Consider the following 18674-nt stretch of genomic DNA (forward strand, 5'->3'; position numbering starts at 1 on the left):
GTGGACTAAACGTCCAGTCAGTGTTGTAGTGAACACAGCGGTGTGTTTGTGTGTGGGGGCTTCTGTTTGTTTTTGAGTGGAGATTTTGTGTCAGTCAGACGTGGCAAATTACACAGGCTTTATTAGAGGACTGGGAGGAGATGGAATCAGTTCAGTCAATTTCCTCTCTGCATAAGCTCATAAACACACACAGACCTATGCATGTGCACACACACACGCACACACACTGACACGGTGACTGACAGAAGTAGTTTCTTCCTATGCATGCAAATTTCAAGCTATACGCAGTTTGATTTAATTTGTATTCTGCTTTGTCATGACTTGTGAAAGTAGGCCAGACTGTAACTCTTCAGGAATTGTAAGCTCCTTGCTTCCCTTTTCAAACAGGCAGAACTGTGCTGAATGAATCTGCAGAAGGGTGGAAAGCTTATAAATAAACTATATTCCAAAGTCCAATTGATAAGCTATATTCTTTGGGAAACTTTCCAGGGCAGAGAATTCCTCCACAGTGTATGTGAGGTCAGGTAGCCTGTGGCGTCTGCAGCCTTTCAAGAAGTGCCTTTTGTCCAATGCTGCCTGGGTCCAGCTTCAGCAGACTGAACTCCAGACTGTATCTATACATGCATTCAGACCTAAAGTTTTTTTCCAAATTCAAGTAATTTATTCAAAAGTAAAAACTCAAATTTGTCATTGACATGAGTATTTAGATTACAGTACAGTACAGGTACAGTACAGTACAGTACATGACCAGGTCATGAGGAGAAAGGAACTGCCTGTAGAGCTTAGAGGATAAGATCTGGAGAGGGCTTCAAAAATACTACTGCACTGAAAGTTCCCAAAAGCCTCCGTTATTCCTTAATGGAAGAAGTTTGGAACAACCAGGACTCTTCCTAGAGCTGGCCACCCACCAAACTAAGTGATAGGGGAAGAAAGACCTTGGTAAGAGTTGACCAAAAATCCAGTGGTCACTCTGGCTGACTCTGCCTGTGTACAGATAGGAGAAGCTTCAAGAAAGTTAACCATCACTGCCTTGCGCCATCGATCTGGCCCAGACTGGTGGAATGTCCAGACAGAAGCGTCTCCTCGGTAAGAGGATGATTGAAAGTCCACCTGGAGTTTGTTTCCTCACAAACAGACCACAAGCTGTTCGGGTAGGCAAGCATATCTCACCCACCCTCACCCTCAGTACCGGAGCCCCTCAGGGCTGTGTCCTTAGCCCTCTGCTGTACTCGCTGTACACCTCAGACTGCAAAGCCACTCCACTCCAGCTCCACCAACATCATTAAGTTTGCTGACGACACAGTTGTGGTGGGCCTGATCTCAGGAAATAACGAGAAGGCCTACCTGGAAGAGATTAGTACCCTGTAGAACTGGTGCCAGGATAATAATCTTCAGCTAAATGCCAGAAAAACGAAGGCGCTGATTGTGGACTTTAGCAGGAAACAGCAGAGGAGCTATCAACCTGTCCACATCAGTGGAACGGCAGTGGATAGGGTAGAAAGCTTCAAATACCTTGGAGTGACCATCTCTCAGGACTTGTCATGGAGTTGCCACATCAACACCATAACGAAGAAGGCTCGTCAGCGCCTATACCACCTGAGACGACTGAGGGACTTCAGACTGCCCTCCAAAGTACTACGATCCTTCTACTCCTGCACCATCGAGAGCATCCTCACGGGGAACATCACAGTCTGGTTTGGGAACAGCACCAAGCAGGACAGGCAAGCGCTACGACGAGTGAGACGTTCAGCAGAGCGAATCACTAAGATGGAGTTTCCTGACCTGCAGTCCATCTACAAGAAGCGGTGTTGGACACTACTAGGACACTAAATTAAAATATCTACATACACAAACTGGACCCTCACTCACTACAATACACAACCATGGCTCGCGGAAAACTCACTACGGACAATAACGAAAATATTTATTTTTAACTCACACATACACTCACATACAGATAAATATGTACATATGTATACATACACACACACACACACACACACACACATATATATATATATATATATATATATATATATATATATATATACACACACACACAGACACGCACTTCATCTGTATATATATATATATATTTTTTGCTTATATTTCTATATTTCTATATTTTAATATATATTTTTTTAAATTTAACTTAAATGTAACTTATTCTATTTTTATTTTTATTTTATTTTTCTTTTGCACTTTTGCACTTTACTTCATTAAGTTAAGGTTTAGTTAAGTTTAAATTTAGATCTTTATTGTATAGCTTTGATGTGGGCAGACTGTCAAAAAAGCATTTCACTGCAAGTTATACTGTGTATTACTATGTATGTGACAAATAAAATTGGATTTTTTTTTTTTATTAAACTTTCAGACTGTGAGAAACAGGACTCTGTTGTCTGATGAAACCATAATTGAATGTTTCGGTCCCATTTCTTAGCGTCATGTCTGGAGGAAACCATCACCTGCCCCATACCATCCTTACAGTGAAGCATGGTGATGGCAGCATCATGCTGTGGGGGTGTTTTTCAGCGGCGGGGTTAGGGGAAGCTGAATAGAGCACACAAGTACAGAGATATTTGGCTTAGGGACAGAGGTGTGGCTTAGGGACAACTCTGAATGAATGTCCTTGTGTGGCGCAGCCACAGCCCTCACTTGCACCAAATTGAACATCTCTGGAGACCTAAAAAGGGCTGTCCCTGACTGTCCCCATGCAACCTGAAAGAGCTTGAGAGGATCTACAGAGAATAAAGACAGACAATCCCTAAATCCAGCTGCAAACCTTGTGGCATTATACCTAAGAAGACTATAAGCTGTAAGCGCTGTCAAAGGTGCTTCAACTAAGAACTGAGTAAAGCGTCTGAATACTTATGTCAATGCAATATTTTAGTTAAATTAGCAAACATTATAGGGTATTGATTGCTGAATGATGAGGGAAAAGGTTTTTATATTTTAAAAAAGTGGGTCTGAAGACTTTCCGGATACACTGTACATACAGCTAGTACTTCATTAGGAACACTAAAACTAGGTAGACCTACATTCTTCATGGCATGGATTCCACAAGATGTTGGCCTGTAGATTTCTCAGGAGCACTTTCATGAATTTTGGTGAATTTTACCAGATCCCAAAGGTGTTCTAGTGAATGTCTTACTTCGGATCTACTGACTGGGAAGACCGCTGAAGAACACTACACTTCCTATCATGTTCCTGAAACCAGTTTGAGATATGACATTTGCTTTGTGACAGGGTGCCTTTATCATGCTAGAAGAAGATGGTCAACTGTGGTCAGGTAGGAATAGTCAGCAACTATACTTGGGCTGTGGCATTTAAGTGATGTTTGGTTGGTATTTGCAGCCCAAAATGTGCCAAGAATACATTCATCATTACACCTCCACAAGCCTGGACTGTTGACACAAGACAGGTTGGGTCTATGGATTCATGCTGTCGTGCCAAATTCTGACCCTGTCGTCTGCATTAAGGTTCCTTAGCAGAACCTGAGATTCACTAGACTAGGCTACATTCCACCAGACTTCAGCTGTCCAGTTGTGGTGAGCCCAATGCAGCCTCAGCTTTCTGTTCTTAGCTGACCTGATGTGGTCCTTTACTGTTGTAGCCCATCCACCTGAAGGTTGGACAAGCTGCACATTCTAAGATGCTTTTCTTCTCACCACAGAGTCTGCTCTGCTCACCCATTACAGTTTCCCCTACAGCTTTTACCAGCTTGAATATCTGTTGACTGGCGAGCATTCAGACAGTTGAAGCGAACTGCCTAATTTAAACTAGCCTTTAAGCTGACAAGCTTTACTTTTTTTTAGTAAGATCTAAGAAGTTCTGTTGAGAATATGTGGCATCAGAGTGCTAGTGGCGCAGAGTTCACACAGACTGAGGAGGCATTCTCATCTAGAAAAGAACCGTCTGCCGCATTGGTACATGCACAAAGGGAAAAGTTCAGAACTGGTCCTCTGCACACCCTTATTCTCAGCTTGCCTTTCCATACAGGCCCTAAACAATGCAGAAAAAACCATCAGCAATTCCCTCGTTTATTCAGTGGAGGTCAGGAGAGTGTGCCCTGGTGTCGTTGGCGAGAGACTCCAGGTCAGCTCCGTTTTTGCCCCCGCAGCTCCAAACTCTGAGTTTCTGCACATTTGTTCTGGGGTCAGCCGGGGGCTACAGCAGAGTCGGAAGCTTTTATCACACTCACACACATACACAAACACACGTACACACACACACACACACACACACTGCTCGACTTGCTCCTCCCTGTCACTGGAGGTTGTGCCATGGACTGTCTCTATGGCAACCAACTCAGTTTTATGACAGGCATGAAGGACATATTTTGCACTGTGAATTTTCCTTTAGCAAATGTGTGTTTGTTTGGATTTGCATGTGTGTGTGTGTGTTTGTGTATGTGTGTGTTTAGAGTTAATAAGATTAATGGATTTTTGTGAATTCTGAAAGCTGTGCAGATGTCAAAGACAAAAAAGAGCTATAAACAACACACTATTCTTTTTTCAAGATATATTGATGAAGATAATCCACTTGCACGAAGAAGGCGAGCATCCAAAATTTCGGTCCGAGGAAATGGGGGCTCTAACAACCGTGCAAGACCTGGCTGACCACCATAACAAGCTCCATCTTTCAGAGAGGGAGAGGAGAAACTCAAGCTCCATTCTCACTTCAGTTCTCACACAGTCTGAAAAGATGGGGAGCTGATCAAGAAGCCCTTTCTGAGAAAAACTGATGAAGATGTTGATATTCTAATGACAATCGACAGACGACCAATGAGTCCAGATCTCAAGTTCATTGCATAAGTCTCCTGAAAGGCACTAGCTTCTCTGGCAGGTCCAGTTTTCAACATCTGTGAGTCTTAAGTGGAACCAACTTTTCTTAACCAGGTCTTTAAATCTGGATCTTGGATCCAGTTTCCAGTCCTGGGTTTTGATCTTGCTGGAAGTTACGGGAACAGTTAAGGTCACTGATTGGCCATCAGGAAGAAGGTACCACAGCATCCGGTCCAACACGACCAGACTCTGCAATAGCTTCTTCCCCCAAGCCATCAGACTCCTCAACACAACTCAACTTCTGAACTGATATCTTTCTGGTACACGTACACTCTCCCTCTCTCTCTCTTTCCAACCATTTACCCCAGATAACATGGGAAGCATTTTTTGCACAAGCATTTGCACTAATAACTTTACTACCTCACTGGACTCTATTTATCGCACATTGCACAACTTGCACACTACAGTCATTATTTATTATCCTCTGTCTGTACTGTGTTGTCTGTCCGCACTTGTTTGTTTGTGTTGCACTTGTGTTTTGTATGCACTGTCTATGTTGCACCATGGTCCTGGAGGAACGTTGTTTCGTTTCACTGTGTACTCTGTATGTAGTTGAAATAACAATAAACCCACTTGACTTGACTTGACTTGACTAGTGTCACACCTGCCAAGGATTGCAAAGTCCTGGACTGGAAACTGGATTTAAGGGCCAGATTTTTCTGTTAAGGTAATTTAAGTCCAATTCACTCAATTTACTTGTTTGCATTCTGCTCTTAAACTGTGCATTTGAGTAACTTCAACTTTTATTATTTTTTACAACTTTTTACTATTTATTATTATGTTTTAGAGATGGAAGAGACAACATCCATGCAACTCAAATAGAGACACCATTACAGGGAACGAGTTATCTCTGTTAACAGTAAGAAGCTTGCTCTTGAAGAAGAACCTTTTTTACAGTATGCAGTGGAAGCCTTCTATGAAGATACAGACCACCACAATCATGCTGGGTTGAAAGAAAAAAAAAACACATAACCTGTGGGTCTGTAGCCTTTTTTTCATTTTGCTTTAATGCATAATGAACACATTCAGACCTCTACGGTTTAGAGGATGTATACATGCAATTGTCTTTCCCATCACAGCTCCCAGACTCTTCAGATGTTGTTGTTTTTGGTGCCATATTGACTTCTATGAATAAATCCTAAGGCACCGTTTAGAAAGAAACAATGTGTTTGCATATAAAATTCCTCAGCATCATAAAAGGCACTTATCGACTGAGTTCTCCCTGCTTTTGTTTGTTATTATTCATTTGACAATACAGATAAACATTGCAACATCAATTGAAACACATTAAATGTATAAAGGGCTTCTCAAAAAGCTGATTTGCAGTCCCTGGTTAGACTATAAAAAAGAAATGTGTACGTTAGATAGAATAGATACAACCATTTATATTGATTTGTAAGTGTATTTTTATATTATATCTGCCCGTCCATGTTTAAGCATGTAAATATAATTATGTATCCATATGTGTTTATCAATAAAAACTTTAACAATATTAACAGATTAAGGCCTATCACTGTGTAGGTCCTCCTTGTGTGGCCAAAACAGCTATGACCCTTTGGGGCATGGACTCCACCTCTGAAGGTGTCCTGTGCTAAAAGGCACCATTATCGTAGCAACAGATTCACAGATTGTTAGCGTACCGATCACCGCATACTGGGAACTCCCCACAAGACCTACCTACTGTTTTGGAGATGCCTGAGACGACCCAGGCATCTAGCCATCACAATTTGTGTGATGAAGGCACTTTGGGCTGTGGTGCTCCATCCAATATCTCTAGGTTGAGCTGGAGTAGCGTTTATGATCTGTAAATGATGCTCTTATAAAGCTGTTATGGCTGAATGCAGTCAAATTTTCACAGCTGTGTTCTAATACCTAGTGTATAACCTACCCAGAAGAGTAGAGGGTGATCCTGCAGCAAACTTTGTATTAATACCCTTGATTTGGACATGCAGTATATATACAACATAATGCAATTATCCTACATAAGGGTACTTACAGATACACTATAGGGACAAAAGTATTGGGACACATGCTCATTCATTGTCTTCTGAAATAAAGGGTATAAACAGAGTTTACCCAAATTTTGTTGGAATAACTGTCTCTACTGTACAGGGCAGGGTTTCTACTAGATTTTGGAGCATTTCTATGAGGATTTGATTGCATTCTGCGACAAGAGCTTTAGTGAGGTCAGGATGTTGGATGATCACCACCCTGCCTCATCCCCAACTCCCCAACTCATCCCATCCAGTATTGGACGGAGCACCATCATTCCAAAGAACACAGTTCCACTGCTCCACAGTTCAATGCTTGGGGCCATTGAGGGCTCTGTACCCCTCTAGGTTCATGTTTATCTGCTCCAAAGAGTTTTATTGGCAATACTTCTCTACAGGGACTAGACAAGCTGTATGTGTGCATTTGCACATCTGTGTTAGCAATGGGTGCAACTTAAAGTAGAATATTCATTAGAAGGGGTATTCACAAGTAGTGCATACTATAAATGGACATATATAAATCACCGTCATGCAAAAACCTCATATCCCCAAATGGAAAATTTACATGAAGCCAGAAGACCTTCTTAGCTTTCAGTGAAAATCAAGTGTAAAAAGATTGAATTCCAAGTCATTTTGGAGCATTTCTATTGGTCCATTTGTCATGGAGATACAAGATGTTTGCATGACAGCGATGATATGTAGCCAGAATAAAAATAATAAAAAAACAAAAAAAAAACAAACAAATGTGTGTGTGTATGTGTGTGTATGTGTGTGTGCATATGCTTAGCCTGTTAATATCCACATTAGTTATGTCACACCACAGGCTGACTTACATAGTGAAAAAATAACTCCTCCCATACAAATATGAACGAGCAACACACACACACACACACACACACACACACACACACACACACACACACACACAAAATCATCACTGCCCTTGAATTAGCAGAGTCATTGACAGGCATCTGGAGCAGCATTCTGCATTCAAACAAGAAAGTGTAAATCAGAAAACACTGAAATATGTTCCTCTCTGCAAGGTGACCGAATGTGGCCGCTAGCACACATTAACAACACACTCCGCAGACGTCACTGCGGCTCTGCATAGCAAATAACAACAGCGCTTTCACTGCTACACACTGGAGGCCTGAAAAGCGCCAGTCCAGTATGAGCATTAACAGCTGCAATGCCATGCAGGGCCGGTGTGCTTTGTTAAAGCTACGGGAGCGTCTGTGTGTAACACACACTGAAACACCCAGGGCTTTGTTCCTTGCAGCTAGAGCGCGAATTGAATAATTCCTTTGAAAATTCATTATGCCGCTTTCTCCTTGGCGTCTGGAGCTGAAATTAAAACGCTGTTCTCCTGAGGACCACCACTTGCAGGGCCATTTTGAAAAGGGAGCGGGGTGGGAGTGGGCAATTGCTGCAGGCAGTTAGGATTAAAATCATTTGTTTCAAATGGCTCCACGGAAAGATGTGCAGGCAAGCATAACACACAATATGAACAAAAGATGATGCCTTACTATAGACTGAACAATGCGTAAGCACTATGTTCCCAAGGCAGTGTTGGTATGGAGACCAAGGTTGAGGTCATTTCAAAGGGGTGGGTAATATGATATTTTGTTATCGTCATGATAATAAATAACAGTACAATGCTTCGTCAGTTCTTCCAAAAAACAAACAAACAAACAAAAAAAAAACACTGATGGGCTGCATGCATCAGAGAACCTGTAAACAACCACCAGTGTGTAAAAACACCATTGTGAAAAAAATGCACAGTAACAAATAGCTAAATGCTTGACAGTCTATTATGGTATCTTATTTTATTATATGTATATATTTTTATTTTACATTTGCTGGATATTTCCCCTCACTTCTTCTTAAAGGTACCAATGAATGCATAGTATAATGTAAATAATTAGTAAGTGTGTGACTTTGATTGGGGTGAAAAAATGCTTATATGTTGTTTAACAAGTGTATTTACCACCCTGTTATTTTGCCTGTGGGTGAGACATGCTGATTTTCCTCAAGGAGGGCTTGTGAAAAAGAAAAGAGCTTTCCTTCATTTGCCTGGTTTACAGCACCATGACTGCTCACACATAAGCCACATAGCCTAGCATAGTCTAGCCTAGCCTAGCATAGCAACAAGAATATTGAAATTTTAGTTATTACACCTAAGTCTAAGCAGGTAGTGCTGTTGTCTTCAAGTGTTGTCTCGGTGTCGTCTGTGTTGTCTGTGTGTGGTTACCTTGTGAACAGGTGAACCGGTGTTAGCTTTTAGCCTAGCACCAGTTAACCTGACTAACTTCTGTGCATCGTGGTGCTTTCTCTGGTGGGCCCTTTTCTGTGCTTCAGTCAGCCTGGCATTAGCAAATTAGCCTTGTTAGTGGGCAGGGCTTCTATCAATTGTGGAGGTGTGAATATATAGAGGTGTGAGTTGAGACTGCTAAGACCATTTTTTTCCATTCAACTGTTTTTTTGCAAGAACTTGTATTGAGAACTTTGTAAATTTTTTTTTACACTTACTCAAACACTTACATTTAGTGTCACACAAAGGCTGCATCCCACACAAGCACATTATAAAGTGTATAAAAACTAGTGCACCATAAGTGTGTGTTTTGAGACACAGCAGAACAAACACAGAGGAGTAGAGGTGGACCTGGACTGGGCCAACAGCTCTGATGGAGACTTTTGATGGAGATAGGATTGCTCTTGTTATTATTGTTGTTGTTCTTCTTCTTATTAGTATTATTGTTATGTCAATTTTTTGACATATTACCCACTCCTCAAGCAGTGTAGGGCTAATAGACTGACAGTGTTCTCCATCTCCTAATGAAGACAGTGAGGAGAAAGTGCTCGTCAGAATACACTCACGCTCCATAAAGCCATCTTACACACATCACAGTCTCTGCTCTTAGTGCAGTGTCAAGTACTATATCTATTTATTTTTGGTCTGTGTGTAGAGCTGTATTTAAAGTGTATTAATCATTGATGCACACCAATGCTTTCCCATGCTTCTAGTCATTGTTGGGGAATAGAGGGGGCTTTTATTCAAATACAGTGATGTCTGTTTATCTGGAAAAAAAAGAAAGGCTAAATCACTCCTCCAGTACAGCTTTAGCCCTGGACCTCCATCTCAGCATCCATTAGCTTTACAATATGCGAAGGCCTGCAGGACAGGCCAATCCATCCACATGTTTTATTCCACTAGCAGCTCTATGTCTTACATATATTTATGTGTATGTTACGCTCTCTGTGTGTTTCCATAATGCAGTGTACTGCAGCCAAGCGCATTCAGCAGAATCTAAAACCAGACTGCTCCTAGGGCAGCACTTATTCACAGTGGTTAATGCTCAATATGTCACTTATCTTGTGGTTATTTGCCCTGGGTTTAACAGAGCAGGGAACAGCATGTAACATATTGCTACATGCTGCTATATGTAATATACATATGTAAATATACATATTGGTACGGTTGTAGGTTGGTGTAGTGTAAGGATGCTTTGCCGCGAGTTGTCTGCCACTAGAATCTTGTACACTTTTGTAATAAAAAATGTTATATGTATAGCACCAAAAAGGGTTCTGCTATGATTATGACACAGAAATGGCATGAAAAAATAATAAAACCCCCCGAAAATAAAGACACAAATGAAACTAGTGGTGGACTGGTGTTTATAAGTTCTGGGCCATTCAACATAAAAAGTACAAGTACAAGAAAATGTTTCACGTCACTGAGCTTTCACTCTCTCCAGTGCCAGATCACTGTGTTCTCCCAGTGGGACAACACTGACCGCTGACCAAGATCAGTGATGTAAGCTTGCAGCAAGCAGAATCTCAAATGAGCTCCAAGCAACCAGAATATCTGTCCAGTGCTTAATTTTTAAACACATTGATGCATTGATGCTCTCCTGTGGAAAAAAACAACCTGGTCAGCTCAAGCTGGTCAAGCTGCTTTACCAGTTTAACACCAGCATAGAGTATGTTTTTATTTACATCTACCACCATGACTGACCTGACCAGGCTAAAAAAACAGTATGACCATGCTGGTTGACCACCATGACCAGCATGACCAATCTTGTCAACCAGCATGAATGACCAGCATGAACAAGAATGACCCTGCTGACTGATTCATGATGACCAGCTGGACCACGCTGGTCCACCAGTATAACCATCTTGGCCAAATTGGTCAACCAGCTTGAGCAAACTAGTTAACCAGTATGACCAGCTTGACAACTATCTTGGTCAAGTTGATCATACTGATAGACCAGCTGGTCCATCAAACTCAATGAAAATAAAGTCTTGCTGTTTTACAGCTAAGCTTATCTAGCTTAACTCATTGAACTCTAGGTTTATTATTCAGTCAATAATCCTCATGCAGAAGCTACTGTGAATTATTTGGTAACTGTTTGCTTTGGCATATCTTATGAAGTCCCAAAGGGTTGTCAAATGTGTAATGCAATACGACATAGGAGTATGTATATATATATATATATATATATATATATATGCATACTGTGTATACACTAACAAGACCGCATACCTCAAATACATCAACTATCCATATGACATATTGCTCACCAACAAACAACGGCAAGCTATTTCTGGAGGTTCACTTTAATATCTTTCTGTGGGCATCAAATCTGTTTACACGCTTATCAGCGGTAGGGTGAGTGAAACCGGGGATTGAAATCAGTAAGCCTTAGCCCATAAATCTGCTCTCAACTTAGAGATGCTGCTCTGTCACTCTTAATGTGATTCATTAGCAGGGAGATTGCAGCCAATTTGCACGGCCCAGATACCACTCCATGATATTTCTCACCAGATCATAAAGATAAGTTGCGGTCTGGTGCAGCGTCTTAGTGGAGCCCCTACGTGATCAGAATCCTTCAGTTAAGGCGTATTGTTAAAGAGTGAAGAGCCAAGCCATTGTATCTGCAGTGAGTTTTTTTTTTTTTTTTTTTCATTCTACGAAACAAAGGCTCTAGATGTTTCCAGGGGAGGAAGGAGAGAGTTAAGAAAGAGAGAGCTTTAGAGAACACAATAGGTGACAAGCAGGTACCTCATTTACAAAGCTGTCACTAAAACACGCTTCTGTGGGAAAACGCACACAGCTAAATGACAGGATGACAGAAGAAAACACACACCATTGAAGTGAAGAATGGCACTAGAGAGATGGAGGATGGTGTCAAAAAACGTTGGATGGTGAAGCTGGTATAATAATAATCATCATCATAAAAATAATATGAATGCCTTTAAACCTGGCTCTCCCAAATCAGGTCCAAAAACAAACAAAATAAAGGCAAACGTATAAAACAGGCTGATGACGATCACAAAAAGTCACTGGAAATTCTGGCAAACCTCCCACCAGAGACGCTAAGGTCCTTAAATCCCATTTGTCCGTGAGCTCTGAGAGTTTTGAGCCGGGCCTACTCTGCTAAAACGGCGGGCGGTGGAGAGGCTTTCAGCTCATCCTCTGTGTGACTTCTGATTTAAAGGACTTTGCTCTGCATTAAGGCTCCAGTCCACTCCAGTCACAGCGCCTCAAACCAAACACAACTCATCCCTGCTAAAAAGTTCAGTAGAATTCAAAGCACTGGAACATTAAAGACTTTTCAGGCCTTTATCGGTGAGAGACTATATGTTGGGGACAAAAATAATCTCATACTAATGGATTCCTCTATGCCCTCTGAGCTCCATATGGTTTTGGGCCAGTGGGCTAAGAGCCTTTCCCAGTTTCTTACGTGCGTTCTTCCCTCCGGCAGATCACTCTGCCTTATCCATCTGTTTGACCTGCATATTCTGGGCTAGAAGACTGAGGCTAGTTTGCCTAGAGCAATCATTAAACTAGGACTACATTTATACTGACCCTTCACCTGCTATGATTCAGCACAGAAATGATAAAACAATGGCTGTTGGTGGAACTAAGGAGGTGGCCTTTTTTCAGTAATTCAGGTTTTATGCCTCTACTGTGTAATATTTTATTAAATATTGTTTACACACGCATGGGTTAGCATCATGGAAAAGCATATTTCATAGTGTTAAATATTACTATGCTGTAATGACAGTGGCAACCCCCTTAGTTCAAACTAAACAAAGCAGGGGAAACTCCACCAAACAGTGCCTATAACAAGTATTTATTATTTGGATATTTTCCAATTTTATTGCTCTTAATAATGGAATCATGGTGAATATATTTTGGCTTTTTGTACAAGAAATTACACATAATGTAAAATAAAATAAGTGACTGGATAAAAATGGACCTAATTAGTGACCTAATTTAGCAGAGGTCCAGACAATTGTTGTAACTAGTCTCACAATTAGTGACATGGAGTGCATTGAGTACTATGTAGTGATTGTAATATAAAGACACCTGTATGGAAGGTCCAGTCGCTGGTTAACCAGTATTCCTGACTACAAATACACCATGATAACAAAAGAATACTCCACCAAACTGGTTGTTGAAGAGTCAGAGGATGGATCCAAAAAACGTCCAAGACACTGAACATCATCAACAGTTAAATCCATCATTAAGAAATATGACGTGTAAATCTGTCTAGAGCATGCCATCCTCACAAACTGAGAGACAGTGCAAGAAGGCCACTAGTAAAGGAGGTCACCAAGACACCTGTCACCACTCTCAGGGAGTTAACAGCTTTAACAGCTGAGATGGGAGAGACTCGGCATACAACAGCTTTTGCCCAGGTTCTTCACCAGTCAAAGCTTTATGGGAGAGTGGCAAAGACAATGCAATCTACACTACAGTTTACCCATGCATGTGGGAGACTCCAAGGCCAACTGGAAGAAGGTTATTTGGTCTAATGAGACCAAAATCAGACTAGACGCTATGTTTTGTGGACACCAAACACTGTGGATCACCACAAACACACCATCCCCACCATGAACCATTGTGGTGTCAGCATCAGTGTAAGTCTTTTGAGTAAAAAACTGGGGGAGGGGACAGTTTAAGTTAGTGTAACCTGAACTGGCTGCTGGAGTTTTTACAGTAAAAACACTCTTACTGCTGAGATAAATACTTTACAATGTGTCCAAGTGCCTAAAACCTCTGCACAAGTATATATAAGGTAATCCCTTTTTCCCAGAGAAAAATACCACATCAATGGCAATTGTAATCATGAATATCCTGGCCACAGCAGTGCACACATGTAGGCCCTCTACACTTGTACAGATTTGCTGTTCTTCACTCAGTGTTAATGTGATAATGAGCCCTACATCTGTGAGCTGACACCCAGCAGTCTGATGAAAAAGCTTTTTGCCTGGCTGCTTTAGCAGAGTTAAAGGGAAGGCTTGATAGAAGAGGAAACCCTGATGGTGAGCTAAAGGCATATGTCGTCAGGCTGTGGGATAATGAATAGTGATATCCATTTCCATGAAAGAGCTATAAATGTCATTTTCTTTACGTGAACATGTCCTCTCAATAACTTATTCAGCACTTCTGAGACAGGTCTTGCTTCTAATCTGGTCTCTATATAACTTTTACAGCTGTAGGACACATACGCTGCGCCACTATGTCATATTCCCATCACTCAGATGGGAGACCACCTCTATGCCAATATGGCATGCTCTTCATCTAACATCTTCATATATATATATATCCATTGTTTAAGGTTTAAAGCCACTTTTTACATTTTTCAAACTTAAAGCACCAGACTAAAAGGGTTCTTTGCACAGGGCCATAGAAGAACCGTGTTTCTTCCATAAAGAATGTTTAAAACAGCCCATACAGAATCTTTTAAAAGTTTGAACAGCCTCCACATACTGTAAAGGCTCTAGCAAGAACCCATAAATTGGTATACCCTGCTCCTGGAGAGCTACCCTTTTGCACTTTGGACTTTGGATCCAGCTATTTGCAATCTTATGTAATTTGGTCACTACTGTCAGGTTCCCAGGGGCAGTCCCGGGCCGCGGCCCGCAGGCTCTCCTCAGGACTTTTAAGTCGATGTTTTGTTCATGTCATGATTCACGGACTTTCAGCTCAAAGTTCATGTTCACGTCTCACGTCATGTTTTAGTTATCCACTGATTTGTGTTCTTTGTTTTCGTTGAATTGGTTCACCTGAGTCTGTGGTATTTAGGGAGCAAATGCCAACAGTCTCGTTGCCGAGAATTATTCACTCTGAGCCATCCTGGTGAGTTGGCGTCTGATCCTAAGTCAACTGTCTAGTGATAGATTTCACAAGGACGTCCGTGGGAGTCCCTCATGTTTCTAGTTCTACTCGGCTATACCGTTCATGAGCGTGTCAAGGTGCAGGTTTGTCCGTGGGTTGCCTCCGGGGTTCAGCGTTTAAGCTTATCTCCCTAGGTTTCCACCAGCCTTAGGTGGGTTTGTTATTTTCGCCCACATTCCTTTGTCACGTGTTTGCTTTTGTTCTTCCTTTGGCCCTGTACTTTGCTGCCTTAACGTTTACGTTATGCCCTGGTTTTTGTTAATAAAGTCTCTTGCATCGCACCGTCCCTGCGAGTGTTCATTCCTCATTGTCTGACCTAGCCAGTCATGACAACTACTATCGACATGCTATTATCATACTTGTAAACTGAACATACAGTTGCCCTCATAATTATTTAACCACTATTGAAAATTAGGTGAATTAGCAACATTTACTATTTACTCCAAACATACCCGAAAGGACTTGCTCTGTGGAATAATGAAACTAAACTTTTCAGGCCTCAGAGGTACGTCTGGAGGATAAAGAAGGAAGCGTATGCTGAAAAGAGAACCCTGTCTGGAAATGGAAACCTGCAGAGTGTGCAGGACAAGATTCAAGGATTCAATCAAGTAGAAGGAAATCCTGGTAAAAATTATAATGCCTTCTGTGATAAAGCTGAAGCCTGGACGCCATTGGGCCGTCCTACAGGACAGTTATCCCATGTATACCTCAAAGTCTACTAAAGCTAGGTTTTAGAAGAAGGATTGGAGCCCTGAAAGATTCTGGAGTGGTCATCACAGTCTCTTGACTTAAACATCATAGAAAATCTTTGTCTGTATTTGAAGAAGAAACCCAAGAGTATTATAGAATTAAAGGACATTGCCCACGAGGAATGCTAAGACTTTTCAGCAATGCTGCCAGAAGCTAGTGTCTGGCTATACATCACATTTGCAGCGGGTCATACGAGTAAATGGCTGCTCCACAATGTCCTAAATACACTTGTCATGAAGGGATTGAAACATTCTGAGAGTGCAGCCATCATTAAAAGATATATAAACCTAATCTGCAATGAGGGTTAAATAATTTTGAGTGCAACTGTATAATGAGAGAAGCAGAAGATTGGTTGGGGAAACATCCATAGCGTTTGATATGTGGACGACACAACACTCATAGTGTAAAATCATGACGATCTGCAGGCCTTTATAAGGAAAGTTAAAGAACAGAGCGAAAACATGTGATTTCAGCTCTATATGAAGAAGACAAAGGTCATTAGGTCACAAAGAAAAGCTCCTTGGATTACCATTGATGGTGAAAGTGTTGGATAGCTCTTTCCTGCCTAGATCCATTATTTACAACAAAGAATCCAGCAGTCAAGAAACTTGACACAGATTGGCTCTCAGCCGAAAAAGGATGAAGGTGCTCGGAAACGTCTTCAGTCGTAATGACTTGTCTCTGCACACAAAGATCAGAATTGGTCCATGGTCTTTTTTTCCTGGATGTGAAAGTGGGACAATGAAAAGTGTGACAGGAGACGTATTGATTCGGTATTGGACAATGGAGCTGGTAAAGACTTTTGAGAGCATGGATCCTAGAGCAAATCAGGCCTTGATTCTCACACAAACACAAGATTTGGATGTCTGGAAAAGAAAAATAAAATGCTTATGTTTGGCACAGTCAAAGGTAAAATGAGCAATAACATTCACACAGAAGGATAAGAGGGTGGCCAGCAACAAGGTGGATGGATGCAAACACTTCACAAATCAATGATATCATGAACCAGCCATTACAAAGCTGTAAAAACCGTAACAGAAGACAGGGCATTCTGGAGAAACACTATCCATATGGTCTCCAGAAGTTGGAACCAACCTGATGACACTTGATAGTGATAGTAAAATAATAAATAATTATTTCTGACAGCCAATCTGGTTAATACCTGCATCTTCAATGTATACTTTAATTGCATAACGTCACTGGCCTGGAACTGCCATGACTAACACTGAACACGTTAATGCTTAAGCATATCATGGGTGATCAATCACTGCACACATCATTACATGCACAAATGCACCTCATGCTCCCAAGGCTAGAAATCATACGTTGAATGATGGATGTTGACTGGAATGCTCTTTTAAAGTGATATATTTCTGTGTGCTGCTTGAGCTTAGAGGGAATCTTTCTTTAAAGTGACAGGTTTCTGACTTAAGCACCCTTCTGGGTACTTTACCCTCGTATTCTCCTCAGCCAGCATCTAGACTGTGCAAGTGGCACAGCAAGCACAAAAATACGTCAATATATCGACTGTTGAGCACCGGCAGTTCTGTAATGATGTTATTTAACAAGGCCAGGTATGACAGTCTCTGAACAAAAGTGAAAGAACTGTGATTTTCTCTCTAGGTCTGGACATTACCACTTTTCTATCCCGCTCATTCTCGCCTAAAGTCACTAGATCACAGCCTTGCTTCACCTACTTTTCCATCTGGGAGAAAGTAACAATGGTAGCACAATCTCAGCAGGTGCTGGCAGAGCACACACACTCTGGCTCTGGCTGATTTTAGACAACAGTCTAGGTACAGTCTTTCAGAGATCAACATTAGATGACAGCAACAGTAGTAGACTGAAGGGGGGTGGTTTTCCCCTTCTAAATACTTTGTTAACTCAAGTGTTTGTCGAAACCTTTTAGAAACAAATACTATGTAATCTAGCTCAAAAATGAATGACTAACCCAAGCTATTTATTATTTTCATAAAGTACTTCTTGGGGTGTATTTTCTGCCTCCTTTCATCCTGTTCTTCAATGGTCAGGACCCCACAGGACCACCAAAGAGCAGGTAGTATTTGGGTGGTGGGTCATTCTCAGCACTGTAGTAATTCTGATGGTGGTGGTGTGTTAGTACTGTGTGTTGCGCTGGTACGAGTGGATCAGACACGGCAGTGCTGCTGGAGTGTTTAAACACCGTGTCCACTCACTGTTCACTGTATTAGACACTCCTGCATAGTTGATCCACCTTGTAGATGTAAAGTCAAAGGCAGAAGCGTATCTGCACAGTTTGTGTTGCCCATCCTCAGTGGCTGTTCAGGAGATAGTACTACCTTAAATCGCTGCTAACTCCGGATCCAAGCTGGCCGAGAGAAATCCTGAAGGAGGACAAAGGACGGGACGCCGAACTCCACAAGAAGCGACACCGAGGAAAGCGAGCCGGCGTCAGAGACAGACTGAGAGCCAGGGCACACAGGGCACCTCTGCCTAGTATTCTCCTAGCCAACGTCCAGTCTCTAGACAACAAACTCGACGACCTCCGGGCCAGAATCAAGTTCCAGAGAGACATTCGGGACTGCAACCTCCTCTGTTTCACCGAGACATGGCTGAACCCAGCGATACCGGACCACGCCAGCCAGCCGGCCGAGTTCTTCTCGGTACATCGCATGGACAGAACCGTGGAGTCGGGGAAGTCAAGAGGTGGTGGAGTATGTATCATGGTGAACAACAAGTGGTGCGACAGTGCTAATGTTGTGACCCTCGTACGCTCCTGCACACCAAACCTGGAGCTGCTTGACCTAAAGTTTCGTCCCTTCTATCTTCCTCGGGAGTTCACCTTGGTCATCGTCTGTACAGTGTACATTCCACCCGATGTACAGAAGGACACCGCGCTGTGTGAGCTTCACGACACACTCA

This window comes from Salminus brasiliensis, chromosome 13 (genome assembly GCF_030463535.1).
Source record: "Salminus brasiliensis chromosome 13, fSalBra1.hap2, whole genome shotgun sequence".
Classification (NCBI taxonomy): Eukaryota; Metazoa; Chordata; class Actinopteri; order Characiformes; family Bryconidae; genus Salminus; species Salminus brasiliensis.